At 48.6% G+C, this 19,156-nt stretch overlaps 1 protein-coding gene across 2 annotated transcripts in view; it reads left to right on the forward strand.

Moving 5' to 3' along the window:
- Window positions 1–4,447: 4,447 nt before the first annotated feature.
- Window positions 4,448–19,156, forward strand: part of lpin2 (lipin 2) — a 136,557-nt gene continuing 121,848 nt past the window's right edge. Inside the window, exon 1 of one of the 2 annotated variants that reach the window (XM_038809192.1) lies at window positions 4,448–4,596. The gene's annotated coding sequence lies outside the window, so the exon portion shown is untranslated. Of the gene's footprint in view, window positions 4,597–5,869; window positions 5,890–19,156 lie in introns of those variants that run through there. The other variant, XM_038809190.1, reaches the window with a different exon arrangement.

A 19,156-nucleotide genomic window follows, 5' to 3' on the forward strand; every position in this document is an offset into this window, starting at 1 on the left:
GGGATGTCCACTCTCCCCATTGCTCTTTGCTTTGGCTATAGAGCCACTGCCGATGATATTGAGAGCATCAAGGGACTTACAGGAGACAGTACGGGGGTGGGGGGGGGGGGGGGGGGGGGGGGGGGGGAGGGGGAGCAGGCGGTCTCGCTTTATTCGAACGATTTGTTGCTGTACATTTCAGACCTGCTGGAAGGTATTGGGGGGATTATAGGGATCTTAGAGAAATTCGGCTGGTTTTCGGGGTATAAATTGAACATGGAGAAGAGTGGGGTCTTTCTGATCCAGGCGAGGAGGCAGGAGAGGAGATTGGGGGACATGCCATTTAAGATGGCGGAGTGGGGGGGGGGAGCTTTCGGTACTTGGTCATTCAGGTGGCGCACGGGTGGGAGCAGCTTCATAAGTTGAATTTGGCTCGGTTGGTAGAGCAGATGAAGGGGGACTTTAGGAGGTGGGATACGCTTCAGTTGTCATTGGCGGAGAAGGTTCAAATGGTAAAGTTGACGGTGCTCCCGTGGTTCTTGTTCGTATTTCAGCGTCTCCTGATTTTTATTCTCAAGGCTTTTTTTAGGAGGGTGAACACGGTGATTTCAGGATATGTTGGGCAGGTAAAACCCTGGGAGTGAAGAAGGTGCTGTTGGAGTGGTGCTGAGGGGGGTGGTGGCGGGGTGGTTGGCTTTCCCAAACTTCATAAATTACTACTGGGTGACAAACATAGCAATGGTCAGAAAATGGGTAGTGGGGGGAGGGGTCGGTCTTGGAGCGGATGGAGATAGCTTCATGTAAGGACAGGGGTTTGGGGCATTGTTAACGGCGCCTCTGCCATTCTCGCTGGCCAGCTAGTCCACAAGCACGGTAGTGGTGGCGGCCCTGAGGGTGTGGGGACAGTGGTTGAAGTTTTGGCACCAATATGTGGCAATCACTGGTTTGTTCCAGAGGGGTTGGATGGGGGATTTTGGGGTGGCAGTGGGCGGGATCGTGCAGTTTGGGGATTTATTCATCGATGGCGACTTTCCTTGTTTGGAAGACCTCCAGGAGGAATTTGAGCTGCTCGATTGGAATGGGTTCCGGTATTTGCAGGTGGGGGACTTTGTGTAGAGGCAAGTATCGATCTTTCCGCGCCTGCCACCCCAGGGGCTACAAGATAAGGTGCTGTCAAAAATGGGGATGGGGAGGGGAAGGTGTCTGAAATTAAAATGAGCTGATGGACTGGGAGGAAACCCTGAAAGGAGAGGTGAAGTGTAAGTGGGAGGAAGGGTTGGTCAGGGAGTTGGAGGCTGCGCTGTGGGACGATGCCCTGAGGAGAGTTAATGCATCCTTGTCATGCGCCAGGCTGAGTCTTATTCAGTTTAAGATGGCCCACAGGGCACATATGACTGTGGCCCGGATGAGCAGTTTTTGAAGGGGTTGAGGGTAGGTGTGGGCGGTGGGCAGATGGGCCTGTGAACCATGTTCTGGGTGTGTCCAAAGCTTCTGGGATTCTGGCAGGGGTTTTCCGACGTTATGTTGGAGGTTCTGAAAGTGAGTGTGGTCCCGAGGCCAGAGGTGGCGATCTTTGGTGTGTCAGAAGAGTCCAGGGGCCGAGAGAGGCCAGTGTCTTGGCCTTTGCCTCTCCGGTAGCCCGGAGACGGATCTTGTTAGAATGGAGTGACTCAGACCCCACGCCCCCACCACCGAAATCGGGGATGTGGGTAAGTGACCTGGCAGGATTTCTCAGGCTAGAGAAAATAAAATTTGTCTTGAGGGGCTCAGTGGAAGGGTTTGCTCAGAGGTGGCAGCTGTTTATCAACTTCCTTGGGAAAAATTAAGCTGTCAGCAGTGGGGGCAGGGGTGGGGTTGAAAAGGGTGAGGCAGGGGGAGTTGGGCTAGGTGCGGGCAGGTCGGTGGGGAATTTTTTGGGGTGCTGGTTATGTAAAGCCATGGTGGCTGGTTTGGGGGGGGGGGGGGGGGGGGGGTTGTTGCTGTTCATTTTGTTAAAATTTAAAATATAAATGTCTCAATAAAATTTTTTTCAAAAAAGAAATGTATGCCCCTTACTAAACACGGTAGCATGGTGGTTAGCATCAATGCTTCACAGCTCCAGGGTCCCAGGTTCGATTCCCGGCTGGGTCACTGTCTGTGTGGAGTCTGCACGTCCTCCCCGTGTGTGCGTGGGTTTCCTCCGGGTGCTCCGGTTTCCTCCCACAGTCCAAAGATGTGCGGGTTAGGTGGATTGGCCATGCTAAATTGCCCGTAGTGTAAGGTTAATGGGGGGATTGTTGGGTTATGGGTATACGGGTTACGTGGGTTTAAGTGGGGTGATCATTGTTCGGCACAACATCGAGGGCCGAAGGGCCTGTTCTGTGCTGTACTGTTCTATGTTCTAAACACTTGGTGAAGAAAAATGTTTTTGCTATTTACTCCCCCAACTTCCCGGAACAACTATTCAAGAATGCCTCCCAGCAGAACACATTGATACTCTGAAGTCTGAACCCTCTCCTACAAGAAACATCGCAGGTGGTGCCATTGGTTGCAACTCAATTGGATCCAGAAGTGGCTGTGGCAGGAAGCAGCGGGTGATGGTCGAGGGGTGTTTTTCTGATTGGAAGCCTGTGTCCACTGGGGTACTGCAGGGATCAGTGTTGGGGCCTTTGCTGTTTGTGATTTAAATAAATGATTTAGAATTGAATGTAGGATGGTTCGTCAGTAAATTTGCAGATGACACAAAAATTGGTGGGGTGGTAAATAATGAGGAGGATAGCTTTAGATTACGGGAGGATATAGATGGGCTGGTCAGATAGACTAATAGCAAATGGAATTCAATCTGAATAAGCGTGAGGTGATGCACTTGGGCAGGACAAACAAGGCAAGGGAATACATGACAAACTGCAGGACCCTGTGAAGCACAAGGTTCAGGGCTGGTGGATAAAGTGTTGAAGAAGGCATATGGTATACTTGTCTTTATTAGTCAAGGCATAGAGTTTAAGAATAGGTAGGATATGCTGGACCGGTAGAAAACATTTTTTAGGTCACAGCTGGAGTTCTGTATTCCACATTAGAGGAGGGATATGGTGGCACTGGAAAGGGTGCAGAGGAGATTTACCAGGATGTTGTTTGGGCTGGAGAGTTTTAGTTATAAAGAGAAATTGGACAGACTGGGGTTGTTTTCCTTGGAGCAGAGGAGACTGAGAGAGGACATGATTGAGATGTATAAAATTCTGATAGGCAAAGATAGGGTAGACAGGAAGAAACATTTCCACTTGATAAAGGGATCAATGATCAGGGATCATAGATTTAAAGTGAGGGGCAAGGGGTTTAGAGGGAATGTGAAGAAAAACATTTTCACCCAGAGGGTGGTGGGAGGCAGAGACCCACATAATATTTATGAAGTATTTAGATGTGCACACTTCAATGGCAAGGCATACAAGGCTACGGGCAAAGTGCTGGAAAATTAGTTTGAAATAGTTAGGTATTTGTTTTTGACTTGCAAAGGCGTGATGGGAATGAAAGGGCTTTTCTGTGCTGTGGAGTTCTATGGCTCATTATAGATACCCTACATTTATTATTCAATGAAACATTACTTTTCTAGCCATTTTATTGACTTTTGTCAGCCTAAGCTTATGTCAATCTAATGCCTAGTCCTATATATCAGATCCAAAAACCGAAATATCTGTTTTTGGATAACAGAGACCTCACCTGTAAAATGTTGCATAGTGAAATTCTAGTTGCTCTAAAGACGAATGATTTAAAAAATCTACACAGTTCAAAATTAGATGCTGACTGCCCACTGGAATTCTTATTTTTCACCTTTAAAAAAAGCTTACTGATTTTTGGGGACTTAAATGATTAATACGGAAAACAATACGGATTTGGAAATTAAATGGCAACGTATTTTCTTTGAACTCCTGCACCTCAAAGTTTTCTGCAACACAAATTGTCTCCAAGGAAAACAGTCCTAACCTCTCCACTTTATCTTCATAACTTAAGTTCCTCACCCCTGGAAGCACTCTGGTGAATCTTTTCTACCCCCTCTCTAATGTCTTCGGTTTTCTTCAAGTCCCGTAAAAATTTGAGGCTGAACTAAAATACCTTACATAAATTCAACGTGTTATCCTGTCACCTATCTCATGCATTTTGTTCGTCACTGACAGGGTGGGTGAACAAGGATTTAAGGTGCTCACTTGTTTACTCACCCGTGGTCATTTTTAATTGCAGAACTTGCATGGCGTTTAGACAGAAAAAGTTTATTTTTGCGGGGGGAGGTGTGGGTAAAGAGACCATCTCTCTCGCACACATTGAAATAATCATTCCCCATCGCCAGGCTGGAACTGTGCAAAACTTCGAGCTCAACACTTCTACTCAGATGGGCTGCACAGCTGGATGAGCTAAGACAACATTCCACCCCGCCCCGCCCCCCCGCGCGCGCTCAGCCGGCCGGGCGCACGCGCGCGCACACCCCCACACGCGGAGCCAGAGCGAGCAGCGTGTCACGTGAGCATTGGAAAGCGAACAGGAAACAGAAGGTTCCGAAGCCAATGTATCACTTTCGCTGGTATTGGAGCGGCGGCTCGCAGCCCTGAGCAGACAACTTCCCACAGCATCCCCCTCTCCCCAGCCAAGGTAAGAGAGACCTTGCTCCCTTCCCAGCCAGCAACTCAGATTCAGTGGCCGGGCTAACGGTTCCCATCACTCTCGCTTTTCCCCCAGCCCGTTAGGCAGCGCCAGCCCTCTTTCTCCCCTCCCAATTTATTTTTAAATCTTGCATAGTTCAGTTTCATTTTGCTTTACACTCACTTCACTCTCATCGTATTCACCCTGTTTTTCCCCCCAAAGGTAAGGCGCGTGGGTTGTGTCAGTTAGCTGTCTTTCTCCCCCCCCCCCCCCCCCGGCTGTTGCCGGGTGCCACCTCAACCATTCACTCTTTCGGGATGCGCGCACACTCACTCACACACCGGTCTCTCTGTACTAGGGGCTATCGATCCAGTGAACGTGTGCTCAGTGATACTGGTTATTACTTCTGCGTTGTTAAGATGGCACCTTTTCAGTACATGGTTCGGTATTCGGAAAACGCATTTATTACAGTTAAGTTGTGATTCTGCTTTTCAAGTTTGGATTTGTATCTTCGCAGGTTGCGGGTCAAACGCACCAATCCTGACAGTTATGTTAAGCGTATTTTATTTAGATATGGCAGCAGTCTTACAGATGACACGTGTCTTGATCACTGCAATCGTCCGTTACATTGATTTCTTTTTTGGTTGAACCAATTAAATGACTCAATTGAATACTTAGGGCTGTAAATAGGCAGAGAAACATTTTCAGACTTGATTCCCTTGCTGTACAGGCAGTTCGCCCAATTATAGCATTCCTCCTTTATACAACGAGTCGATATACAACATTCTCATACCTGACTTTTTCTTTTCCTTCATTAAGAAAATCATTTGTCACTACTGTGTTGGTGATCTCAGCTGGGACCACAACAGGCATGTGTGTGTGGGGCTTAGACTGGCTGTGCGTTAGGGAAGCAGCAGGATGCCTAGCATCAATTGCAAATCAGTAATCTCAGGTGGAAGTACTTGTTTGCAGATGCCTGATAGGGCAGCCTCAGTGAAAACTCACAATTAGACAGACTTTCAGTACGGTCTTTGTTGTCCAGCTAAGGAATTGCTGTCTGTTTATGGCAACAGAGGCTTGCTGTTAACGATGGAGTAATGCCTAGGCGCCTTGGAGAGGAGTAAATGAAAATTGTTGCAGAGAAACTACTTTAAACATTTCATGACCCAAAATCTGCCTGAGAGGAAATGGTAAAGAAATACAAGTAATCCTACGGATTGAAGCAAGGTGGTCCAGGTGTTTTATATTTGAAGGGTTCCCAACACAGTTGATCTCCTTTGACTTAACTCAGAGTGAAATATCGTAAGTTGCGTTCTGTTGATCCATAGCTTGTTTACTATTTTCCACTTTATACATTTGTTTTAATTACATGTGAACTGGCAATGTTTGTAATTATGAATAGTACTTGAAATGTGCTGCAGTTTACATATCTCAATAATAATGTGCTATAAACCAAGTAAGTGACTTGTGAGCAGCTTGCACAAAAGGGTTGCACATTGGGTTGCTGATGTTCTGCATGTGTTGATATGTGATCAGATTGATGTGGAGTTTGTTCTTTGTAACAATGCAGGATAAGGAATTCTGGGAACTTCGTGCTTAGTTTTGCATTGATTCCAGACATAGTTGAAGTATTTTCTCTGAATCTAAATGCCACTATATTGGCAATTTGGTTGTCAGATAGTCCTGAATATTTGGTATTGATGCATGACCCATTTTTGCTTTGTACCATTACAAAATATGTAGCATTGCTTAGAAATCAGTCAACCATTCTCTTGTTTCCTCTGGTGTTTTTGTGGGTAAGGCCTGTCCAAATAAGAATCTGAACTAGTGTGTTGACTCCCAAGAAGAGGACAAAGCCATTTACCAAAGGTAGAGCTCTTAGATTGTGTGAATGTAAGTGAGTATCTCTCAGGACTTTAGGTGGCTGATTTATGCTTTGACATTGCAGGAGGGGAGCAGTCACGGGTCTCGCCAGACATCCCCTTGAGGGCATATAATTTCTTGTTTAAAATTTTGATTTAATGTGAAAATCTTCCTGGGAAAAGTGTCAAGCTCATGAACCATTTTAATGCACAATTCGGGGTAAGAAGAGTTGCAAATCTCGAGAGCTTGCTAGCCAATTTATTTAGCTCCCAGATTTTGCTTCGTAGAAGCAGAATCTTGCCCTTAACCATCAGATTATTTTTAAGAGCTCGTTGGATTTGCACATTAATTGACTATTAAACGTAATTTGCAATAGAAAGTTAGAGCTTATTAACACTGTAAAGTACCCTTTTAAAGATATGGTCATTGTTAATGAATGTCAAACAATCTCTCCGCCCCCAAAAGAGAAATTTAAAGTGTTGGGTCTTATTTATGCATGCAATATACTCTTCTTGACTTTAAACTTCCAAGTTTGTAAACATGTGTGTTCTCCTCTCTGCTGGCCTGATAAAAATGAGAATTTTAAAAGGTGCAAGAGATTTGAGTTTGCACAGTAGTGTTACTCTTCCTGTTGGATCCAGACAGAGTGACCACAAGGAAGCGATAATGAAAGCAACAAAGGTTTTAATTGCACGATAACTCCACTCCCTGAAGGGTCTCCCGTGCTGACTCACAACCGGGATTCTATGTTTGGTCTCCCTTGTTGAGGGAAAGCCGCCACCCCCCCCCCCCCCCCCCCCCCCCTTAACGGGTAATCTCCTATTCACCCATAGTTGTGAGGAACCTAACGGTCCACACCCTGTGACTCTTGAGGTTCTCTTCTCTCTCTTTCCCCCTCACCCCTCCCCCCAAACCGTCCAGAATGGCATCTGCCACAATAGATTGTCAGGCAGGAACCCTGGTCCTCTGCCCTGGGTTGGCACTTAAGCGACCTCTGTGTGGGTCCCGGTAGCATGTAGCACATGGAGGACTATTGTTTTTGAGTCAAGTACCTAAGCAGTGCTACCTCTGGTAGATCGGTATCCGTGCCCTGGTCCTCTGCAGCTGCAGGTGGCTGCGTCTCTGTATCAGAGTCCTCCACTTCGAACATCTCGGCATTCTGGGGTTCCTGACCCTGTAATGGAGGCTCTGGTGACAACGGCAGTAGAGATGGCAACAATGGTGCTGGTTCATCTGAGCGAGAGTTGGCCAATGTCGGGGCGTGGATGTGGTGGTGATCCACGTGCTGATTCAATTCTTGGGGTATGCCTGCCTGAAACCAATTCTTTCCAAGGGGCAATTTAGCATGGTGAAACCATCTACCCTGCACATCTTTGGGTTGTGAGGGTGAGACCCATGCAGGCACGGATTGTGCTGAAACCAATTCTGACCATTCCTGCCCACTGCGGACCTTCCCGCCAATGTCCTGCAACATGAGGCTCAGGCGTAGGTGCCACCCCGTGAGCAATTCTGATGGGGCCACTCCCATGGTGGCATGTGGTGTAGTCCTGTAACTGAGAGGAAACGGGTCAGACGTGTCTCGGGGGAATCTGTAATCTGTTTCTGCATCCCCCACTTGAATGTCTGGACCACCCGCTCTTTGCTGCGTGGTATGGAGCATGCATACGTGGTGAATCCCAATTTGTCCATTTAAAAAGGTCCCAAATTTTGCGCTGGTGAATGCCTTCCCATTGTCTGAGATGACAGCCTTGTGCCATCCATGCTAAACGTATATCTGAGCTGTCCGATTGTGGCCTTGGAGGTCATGAAGCCCTGCAAGCTGTGAGGAGGATAACAGTCTAACACTCATCCCGAATGACGGAATTGGTGTGAAAATAAAATACTGTATTCTCTCCACATATTGTGACCAGTCATCGTACATGCATCAAAAGCCTCCCAACTTTCCTATGTGTTTCCTATGTCTGCTGTCGGTAAGGCATCCTTCTGAGGTCTTTGAAAAGTGGGCCGAGTTCTGAGGAGATGCCGCAGTCGGCTGCTCCACTTTATCCTTGTCGCCAGTGTTAGATCCAGACAGCAAACACGGGGACGCGATGATGAAAGCAACCAAAGTTTAATTACACAATGAACTTAAGATATACAACTGCACTCGCCGAAGGTTCTCCCTCACCAACCCACATCAGGCTTGGATTTTTATGTCCGGTTAGCTTCCCTTGTTAAGGGACAGCCCCGCCCCTTTAATGGAAAAGCTCCTATTCATCCGAGATCACAGGCAACCTGACAGTCCACACTCTGTGACTCTCATGAGGGTTACAACACTTCCCCAACTTTTCTCCACTCTTCCCCATTTCCACTATGTTAGTGGACGTTAGTAACTCTTCCACCTCATTTGTGTCACTGATGTTCAGTTTAAAATGGCAAAAATTCCAAGTTTGATGTAAAGTGGAAGCATTAAATAAAATATTAGAAAGGGATTTCTGACATGGCACTCCCCTTTAAGTCTGTAATATATTTGTATAGCATTATGAAACCTGGGGTAGAAAATGATCACGTTGCTGAAGTGACTACAGATTGTCAATCTCTCATTTGTACTTTGCTCGGTTGGAGGATTTAAATTCTTAAAGTAGGGCATTGCAAGTATATTTAGCAAAAATAAGCACAGGATAGAAAACATGCAGTAGAGTAACGGATGAACTCCTATCAGTTTGTGCCAGGAACATATCTGAGTTAAGGTATTCTTTATCACGATTGTGGTATTAGAAAATAAATCATGGTTTTCATGAGAAATCAGCAGAAAATTTGTTTTTGCCTATGTTTTATGAGAACAGTTGTGACCTTTGTCCACATGGCATTTGACATTTAAATAAGAATATAACTATTTTCTGGCTTTGTTGCAGATGTATGCTGTAGTAGAATGTGTTTCCATTTAAATAAACTCAATTGATGTCCTGCAGGTGCAAAATAGGTTTCAGCTTTGCACAGGTTGATGGTAGAATTGCTGGTAAGGATGTAGAGAGAAATTAGTTTGGGAAATTGCATGCTGGCTTTGAAATGCGGGAAGTAGTACATCTACATCTCTATCTGAGATGGTTGAAAATTTTCAATATATTCTTCGGTGCTGCTAGATTAAATTCATGCAAAATTTGCATTATATTTTTTTCCAAGGCCAGCAACTAATGTCTCTAGATTGTGCTGACCTAGCTCGGGAACAAGAACAATACTAGCGAATCTGACTTTCAAGATTGCACGATTAGACAGTAAAGTTTTCTCATATGTGGAGCTGAAGGTGGCGAGAATTAGAAAGGTGCTACTACTACAGCGAGGAAGGCATGCAGGGGGTTTGGGTCTTCTGAACCTGATGTATTATTACTGGGCGGCGAATGTGGAGAAGGTACGGAGCTGGATCAAAGGAGTTGACTCCCAGTGAGTCAGAATGGAGGAGTGTTTGTGGAGGGGGGTCGGGATTGAAAGTGCGAGCAACAGCGCCGCTCCCAACGGCCCCAGGGAAATACTGAGGGAGTCTGGTTCATGGCTTCATTGAGAATTTGGAGGCCGTTTCGGCAGTACTTCTGGTTGGGAGCAGGGTCAATGGGAATACCGATTCAGAAGAACCATAAATTTGAGCCAGGGAAGTGGGATGGAAATTTTCAGAGATGGGAGGAGAAAGGAATTAGGACTCTAAAAGATTTGTTTCTTGGGGTTAGTTTGCAGGATTGAAGGAGCTGGGCGCGAAGTATGGACTGGAGCAGGGGAAAATATTTAGATACATGCAGGTTCAAAACTTTGCCAGAAAGGAGATACAGAGCTTCCCGGTAGAACATCCTCCACATTGCTGGATGAGGTGCTGACGACGGGGGGGGACTGGAGAAGTAGGTAGTGTCAGCAGTTTACAGGGCTATTTTGGGAGAGGAGAAGCTGCCGCTGGAAGTGATCAAAGCAAAGTGGGAGGAGGAGTTGGGAGAGGGTATGGAGGAGGGGTTCTGGTGTGAGGTGCTCCAGAGAGTGAATGCCTCCACCTCGTGCGCGAGGTTGGGGCTGATACAGCTGAAAGTGGTATATAGTGCGCACCTCACAAGGGCAAGGATGAGCCGGCTCTTTGAGGGGATAGAAGATGTGGCAGCACAGTGGTTAGCACAAATGCTTCACAGCTCCAGGGTCCCAGGTTCGATTCCCGGCTTGGGTCACTGTCTGTGTGGAGTCTGCACATCTCCCCGTGTCTGCGTTGGTTTCCTCCGGGTGCTCCGGAGGAAACCAACAGTCCAAAGATGTGCAGGTTAGGTGGATTGGCCATGCTAAATTGCCCTTGGTGTCCAAATTGCCCTTAGTGTTAGGTGGGTTCGCTGGGTTATGGGGATAGGGTGGAGGTGTGGGCTTGGGTAGGGTGCTCTTTCCAAGAGCCAGTGCAGACTCGATGGGCCGAATGGCCTCCTGCACTGTAAATTCTATTAATCTATGTGTGTGAACATTGGGTGGGGGGGGGGGGGGGGGGGGTGGCCCCCGCATACCCCCGCAAACCACATTAATATGTTTTGGTCCTATCCAAAGCTGGAGGATTACTGGATGGAGGTTTTTACGGTAATGTCTAAAGTTGTGCACTGGACCTGGGCCCTGGGGAGGCCGTATTCGTGATGTTGGACCAGCCGTGGTTGAAACGGGTGCGGAGGCAGATATTGTAGTCTTCGTCCCGTTGATCGCCCGAAGGCGGATCCTGTTGGGGTGGCGATCAACCTCTCCACCTTGTGCCCTAGTGTAGCAGGGGGACCTGCTGGAATTCGTGACTCTTGAGAAGGTCAAATTTGAATTGAGGAGAAGGATGGAGGGGTTCTACAATTCAAGGGCGTCATTCATGGTGCACTTTTGAGAATTGGATTACACCAAACATTGCCGGGGTTTGGGGGGGGGGGGGGCCTGTATGTGTTAATAGTGACTATGGATGATTCCTAATTCATTTTTTATTTGTATATGTTAACATGCGGGCAGTTGTTTGGGGGTTTGGTGGGAGGATGGGATTATTGTTATGGGGATTGACATTATATTTGTCACCGATTATTTTTATTGTTGGTGGGTGTAAATTTGGGAGGAAATGTGAAAAATTATGAGAATATTTTTTTTAAAAAGGCCGTAAAGTTTTCCAAACTTTGAAAAAAAGCTATGTTCATTGTGTCAAACACTGGGCTTTGCCTAGTTTCAACTAGGCAAGTGGTTTAGAGGAGGAAAGAAGTGTTGCCTATTTCCAGCATAATGAGACCGCCAACCTTGCTTGTTGTGTTGGGTATTTAATTTTTTTTGCGCAAACATTCTTTATAGCAGGGATCACTGGATAGCAATCAAGAGCTTGAATCCTGACTGATTTTTTTTTCATTCATTGACCACGACTGTTTGAGAGTACTTGAGAGAGCACAGTTCGATTTGAGGAGTCAAACTCAAAAGCTTACTACACTTGCTGGTATTGTCAAATGTAGTGCTGCTACTACTGTGCTGAATGAAGACAGGATCAGATTCCTAAATTTTTGAATTGGCAAACTGAGAAAGGACTCTTAGGCAAATTACCAGAATTTGGCAAGAACCCATTAAGATATTGGCTTTATTTCGAGCGCAAATCGCAATTAACTTTTAATAATAGGGCATCTACCTGTAAATCTTCTCACTTTGACATTTGTGTCCCCTCTGTAGCCTTGCATTAAATACTTTGCATTATGTGGTATCGCTGACCTCGCCAGTCTTGCTGCACTTAGTCTCAAAAGAGGAAGAATCTGCCAATGTTCCTAGTCCTGATTGCTGTCTGGTGACTCTCTTGCTGGAAAATCAGTGTATTATGTGGAATCATTGAAGCTTGAAGATTGAATTGAGTTTGGCATGACTGAGATTTTTGCCACTCGATAATGCTTTGAATCTTGCTGCTTGAGACTCATCGTATGAAAGATGGTCATTTGGGATTCTTTTGATACATGACAAGCTGGAAATTCCACTCTTTTGTACCTAAGCGCTGCTGAGTTCTCTAATTAAATTAAGCAATTTAATTGGATTTTAACTGAAGTCTATTTATACCTTTTTATTGCTGAGTTTAAAAAAAAAAAAATGTTTCCAAATTTAACATTAGAATTTGCTAGTGTTCAATCGTGCCACTTGCTGTTCTTAAAGCATTTGCATTTTGAAGAAAATTATTTCTGTCTTCGGAAATTGGCCCCAATTTAAAATTTTTGGCTACTTAACTTTGTGGAAGTTCAAGGGTGTATAGTTTACAGTTGCACTTTTGCAGCTCATTGGTTCTGGAGTGGAGCAGTATCATTTTACTATTCAAGACAGCATTGTTATTGCATTTTCATGTAATAAATTAGCATACTTCAGAAGCACTCATTGTTTGTGAAGCGCTTTAGGGCAGTTTGTTAAAGGTGCAAGTATATTAAAGAATATATTTTTATATATTCTGTAAAAACAAAATTTAAGAAATATATCTGAACTTGCCATCTTTTATGCGCAGATATTTAATTGGGGATTCAATTTTAAAATTGACCACCAGAACCCTCAGGTCAGAAATTGGTGTTATGGCAACAGTAAGTTTCTTGTCATTTCGATTCTTGTGTGCTGGCATCAATGGAACTTTGAGTTGAATGGTAAATATATTTTTGCTCAAGGCTTGATGCACAGTGTTTGAAGTGCATCATACTTAACAGTATAGACATAGATGATATTTACATGGGAAATATGCAGCCATGTGTTCACGAACGGAGTAGGACTGGGTATCACCCAGGCAGCATGACTGCAAAAAAGATGGGGTTATCGTTTAGTTGGTGATTAATTGCAAGCAAGGATGCTTTTTTACTGCAGTGTAAGTTACTGACCTTGAGTTACTTTAAGTTGGGCCCTGGGGTTTTCAAGGCTCACCAGTACAAAATGCTGCTCTTTAGAGACGTGTCACCTTTTTAGGTAAATACTGTGACCACAGCACAGTGGTTAGCATTGCTGCCTCAGCTCCAGGGACCCAGGTTCAATTCTGGCCTTGGGTAACAGTAGAGTTAGCGCTTTCTTGCTGTGCCTGCGTTGTTTCCTCCGGGTGCTCCGATTCCTTGCTGGTTAGGTGAATTGACCATGACTGGGGAGATAGTGGCGTAGTGGTTTTGTCACTGGACTAGTAAAGCAGAGACCCAGAGTAATGTTCTGGGGACCCAGGTTCAACCCCCGCGACTGCAGATGATATTTGAATTCAATAAAAATCTGGATTTAAAAGTCCAATGATGAGCATTAATACCATTGTCTATTTTCATAAAAACCCATCTGGTTCACTAATGTCCTATTAGGGAAGGAAATCTGCTGTCCTTGCCTGGTCTGGCCTACATGTGACTCAGACCCACAGCAATGTGGTTGATTCGTAACTGCCCCATCAAGGGCAATTAGGGATGGGCGATAATTTCTGGAACAGCCAGAGATGCCCACATCCCATGAACGAATAAAAAACAAATTGTCCCTTAATGTCCAAAAGGTTGGGTTGGGTTACTGGGTTGCAGGGATAGGGTGGAGGCGTGGGTAGGGTGCTCTTAAGGGCCAGTAGGACTCGATGAGCCGAATGGCCGCCTTCTGTACCGTATGGATTCGATGATGAGCTTCAGAATTTGTCATTTTGTGTATTGTACAAACTGTTATTTAGTTACTTTGTTGAATTTAGACTAATAATCATTGGTCGATTGCATAGTGTGATTGCCAAAATAGCACAATGAAGGGAATACAGTAGTATAGTGGTCAGAGCTCTGTGATGTGACCACAGCAGCTCTGGTTGGAATCCCAGTTACTGCATTGGGTGTCTACTGCATGTTCTATCTCAACCCTGACAGAAATGCACGTAGAGATCATGCTTATAGCTTCCTGTGGCCAAGTGGTACAGGTCACTGAACTGATAAACAGTACAAACATAGAGAAAGTCTCTGGGGTTCCAGGTTTGAATCTTAAAATATAGGGGCAGCACGGTAGCACAAGTGGCTAGCACTGTGGCTTCACAGTGCCAGGTCCCAGGTTCGATTCCCCGCTGGGTCACTGTCCGGAGTCTGCACGTTCTCCCCATGTCTGCGTGGGTTTCCTCCGGGTGCTCCGGTTTCCTCCCACAGTCCAAAGACGTGCAGGTTAGGTGGATTGGCCATTATAAATTGCCCTTGGTGACCAAAAAGGTAAGAAGCGGTTATTGGGCTACGGGGATAGGGTGGAAGTGACGGCTTAAGTGGGTCGGTGCAGACTCGATGGGCCGAATGGCCTCCTTCTACACTGTATGTTCTATGTTCACCACAGCAAATGGTTAAATTTGAAATCTAAAAATGAGTTCATCGCCTAAACAATCTTTTTTGGAATTAAATTGAACTTTCATAGTTTTAGATTGGTCAGGATAACAGCCATATTTGAACTCCTGTATTTTATCAACCAAAGCCCAGAGTTGGTGAAGGACAACAAGCAGAGTTCGGGGAGTCAACACTGAAGATTGTTCATAGTCAGGGGATTAAAGAATTTCTCCCCAAATAAGTGCTGGAATGCACTGGCTTGTACTAACAAAATATCCCAGCTGCTTTGGTCGCTGGCCATGTGCACAATTCTATTGGGTGATATGCAGATAGATAATTATCGATACTAAAAAGGAGGATGCAGCTTCTCGCCAGTAGCCAGTGTGTGGATGCTTTGCATGAAAATAAGTGAAAATTAATTTATTACTCCCGTTCTGCCTGAACCTACAATTTTAGACCATTTTGTAGGTGCCCTGGGGCCCCATTGTTCCAAAATGGTTTTTGAAAAAAAACCTGAATCTCTCGTCATTACATGTGGAAATTTGTTGCAATGTGGTATCTCATCATTTCCTGATTTTTTTTCTTTGCTCTTGATATTGTTTCAAAAGAGATCGGAGGTTTTCATAGGATTGATCGTAAAAGAATTCTTGAGTAAGATAGGGTTAGAAACATAGAAACATGGAAAATAGAAGCAGTAGGTCATTTGGCCATTCGAGCTTGCTCTGCCATTCATTATGATCATCCAACTCCTCATCTGTGTGCTAAATGGTCCACCCCATGTCGTCAGACTATGACATGTCTCTGGACATCTCCACCATCAGCAACATCTCTCTTGCATCTAAACTTTATAGGTTTCAATGAGATCTGTTTCTCCTCTCTTTTTCTTCCCTCTCGCTCACCCTCTCGCTCTCCCTCTCGCTCTCCCTCTCTCGCTCTCCCTCGCCCTCGCCCTCTCGCTCGCCCTCGCCCTCGCCCTCTCGCTCTCCCTCTCCCTCTCGCTCTCGCTCTCGCTCTCCCTCTCGCTCTCGCTCTCGCTCTCGCTCTCCCTCTCGCTCTCCCCTCTCGCTCTCCTCTCTCGCTCTCCCTCTCTCGCTCGCCCTCTCGCTCGCCCTCTCGTCCCTCTCGCTCGCCCTCTCGCTCGCCCCTCTCGCTCGCCCTCTCGCTCGCCCTCTCGCTCGCCCTCTCGCTCGCCCTCGCTCGCTCCCCCCTCTCGCTCGCCCTCTCGCTCGCCCTCTCGCTCGCCCTCTCGCTCGCCCTCTCGCTCGCCCTCCCTCGCTCGCCCTCTCGCTCGCCCCTCGCTCCCCTCGCTCGCCCTCTCCCTCGCCCTCTCGCTCGCCCTCTCGCTCGCCCTCTCGCTCGCCCTCTCGCTCGCCCTCTCCCTCGCCCTCTCCCTCGCCCTCTCGCTCGCCCTCATCGCTCGCCCTCCCTCGCTCGCCCTCCTCTCTCGCCCCCCTCGCTCGCCCCCTCGCCCCCCTCGCTCGCCCTCGCCCCCTCGCTCGCCCTCTCTCTCTCTCCGCCTCTCGCCCCTCCCTCGCCCTCGCCCCGCCCTCTCCCCGCCCTCTCCTCGCCCTCCCTCTCCCGCCCTCTCCCTCTCCCTCGCCCCTCGCCCTCGCCCTCGCCCTGCCCTCGCCCTCGCCCCGCCCTCGCCCTCGCCCGCCCGCCCTCGCCCTCCCCCCGCCCTCGCCCTCGCCTCGCCTCGCCCTCGCCCCCCAACCGCTCGCCCTCGCCCCCCCCTCGCCTCGCCCCCGCCCGCCTCCCGCCCTCGCCCTCCCCCCCCCCGCCCTCGACCGTTGCCCTCCCCTCTCCCCCCCTCCCTCGCCCTCGCCCTCGCCCGCTCGCCCTCGCCCTCGCCCGCTCGCCCTCGCCCGCTCGCCCTCGCCCTCGCCCGCTCGCCCTCGCCCTCGCCCGCTCGCCCTCGCCCTCGCCCGCTCGCCCTCGCCCTCGCCCGCTCGCCCTCTCTCCACCAATGGTAGCTCACACCCCCAGGTACCGTAGTACCTCTAGTCATACTAGCGCATTCATCCCTTGTTGAGAAAGGAACCGGGGGGGGGGGGAGAGACTGCTCGAGCGTCTAGCCATGACTGGTAGTCCGGTGCGGGTGGGTAAATTTACTGGTAGTATGACCAGTGATATGGGACTATACCTCTTGAACGGTGGCTGCCCACTGGCCTGTAACTATGTACAGAGTCAGGAATAGTGTTATAAACATGGCGCATTGGCGCGTAACTATTTACAGAGACAGAAAAAAATCCATTAAGTGTTCAAGTCGACTCGATCAGACGATTGGGGGCCTTGGACGTCCTCTGCGACCGACGGAGCTTCGGCGGTGATGTTAATGGAGATGCGGGCGTCCATGACTCCGGCAGGGATGATCCGGTCCTTGTGGAGGTTTCAACACCCCTAGACGGAGTTGGTGAGGGCCGGGAGGGGGGGCGTCTAGTCCTCCAGGCGGCGCAGGTGAGGGGGTTGGCGGGCCAGGGAGGGGAGCGCCTGCAGGGGGCAGTTGCGGTTGGGGGGCGTCCCGCCATAGTCTGTGGTTGGGGGGGGGCTGGTGACGAGGGGGATGGCGGGGATCCGGCAGGCGACAGGTCCCGTGGAGAGACCGTGTCTTGTCGGCCATCTGGATACTCCACATACGCGTATTGCGGGTTAGCGTGGGGGCAGCTGGACCCTCTCGACCAACGGATCTGATTTGTGCGCCCGCACATGCTTCTGGAGCAGGATAGGCCCGGGGACTGCCAGCCAGGTCGGGAGCGGGGTCCCTGAGGAAGACTTCCTGGGGAAGACGAGAAGGCGTTCGTCGGGAGTTTGATTAGTAGAAGTGCAGAGTAGAGAGCGGATGGAGTGAAGGGCATCTGGGAGGACCTCCTGGCAGTGGGAGACTGGGAGATTTCTGGACCATAGGGCCAGTAGAACAGTTTTCCTGACCGTACCGTTCTCCCTCTCGACATGTCCGTTACCCCGGGGGTTATAACTGGTCGTCCTGCTTGAGGCAATGCCCTTGCTGAGCAGGAATTGACGCAGTTCATCACTCATGAAGGAGGACCCCCTATCGCTGTGAATGTAAGCGGGGAATCGGAACAGGGAGAAAATGGTGTGAAGGGCTTTTATGATGGTGGGCGTGGTCATGTCGGGGCAGGGGATGGCGAACGGGAAACTGGAGTACTCGTCAATCACGTTAAGGAAGAACGTGTTGCGGTTGGTAGAGGGGAGGGGACCTTTGAAGTCCATGCTGAGGCGTTCAAAGGGACGGGAAGCCTTTATCAGATGCACTTTTTCGGGGCGGTAGAAGTGCGGCTTGCACTCCGGGCAGATGTGTCAGTTTCTGGTGACTGTCTTGACCTCCTCGATGGAGTAGGGCAGGTTGTGGGTCTTCACGAAATGGAAGAAGCGGGTGGCCCCCGGGTGGCCCCTGGGTGGCAGAGGTCCTTGTGGAGGGATCGGAGGCGGTCCACTTTTGTGTTGGCACAGGTGCTGCGGAACAGGGCATCGGGAGGCTCGTTCAGCTTCCCAGGACGATACAAGATGTCATAGTCATAGTTGTAGGTGGATAACTCGATACTCCATCGCAAGATCTTGTCGTTTTCTATCTTGTCCCGCTGTGCATGGTCGAACATGAAGGCTATCGACCGTTCGTCTGTGAGGAGGGTAAACCTCCTGCCGGCCAGGTAATGCCTCCAATGCCGCACAGCTTCTACTATGGCCTGGGCCTCCTTCTCGACCGAGGAGTGGCGGATTTTGGAAGCATGGAGGGTGCGCGAGAAGAAGGCCACCGCCCTGCCCGCTTGGTTGAGGGTGGTTGCCAGAGCTACGTCAGACGCGTCGCTCTCGACCTGGAAGGGGAGGGACTCGTTGATGGCGCGCATCGTGGCCGTTGCGATATCCGCTTTGATGCGGCTGAAGGCCTAGCGGGCCTCCGTCGACAGGGGGAAAGTGGTACTTTGTGTGAGGGGACGGGCTTTGTTGGTGTAGTTGGGGACCCACTGAGCGTAATAAGAGAAAAACCCGAGGTGGCTCGTCAGGGTATTGGAGCAGTGAGGGAGGGGGAGGTCAATCAGGGTGCGTATGTGTTCCGGGTCGGGGCCTATCACTCCATTTCACACTACGTAGCCGAGGATGGTCGGTGCGGAACACGCATTTTTCTTTGTTATAGGTCAAATTCAGGAGTTTTGCGGTTTGTAGGAATTTGCGGAGGTTGGTGTCGTGGACCTGCTGATCGTGGCTGCAGATGGTCACATTATCGAGATACGGGAAAGTTGCCCGTAAACCGTATCGGTCGCCCATTCGGTCCATCTCTCGTTGGAAGACCGAGACCCTGTTTGTGACACCGAAGGGAACCCTTAAAAAGTGGTAGAGCCGCCCATCTGCCTCGAATGCAGTGTACTGCGATCGCTCACGCGAATGGGGAGCTGGTGGTAGGTCGACTTCAGGTCCACCGTGTAGAG

The sequence above is a fragment of the Scyliorhinus canicula genome, chromosome 10 (genome assembly GCF_902713615.1).
Source record: "Scyliorhinus canicula chromosome 10, sScyCan1.1, whole genome shotgun sequence".
Taxonomy (NCBI): Eukaryota; Metazoa; Chordata; class Chondrichthyes; order Carcharhiniformes; family Scyliorhinidae; genus Scyliorhinus; species Scyliorhinus canicula.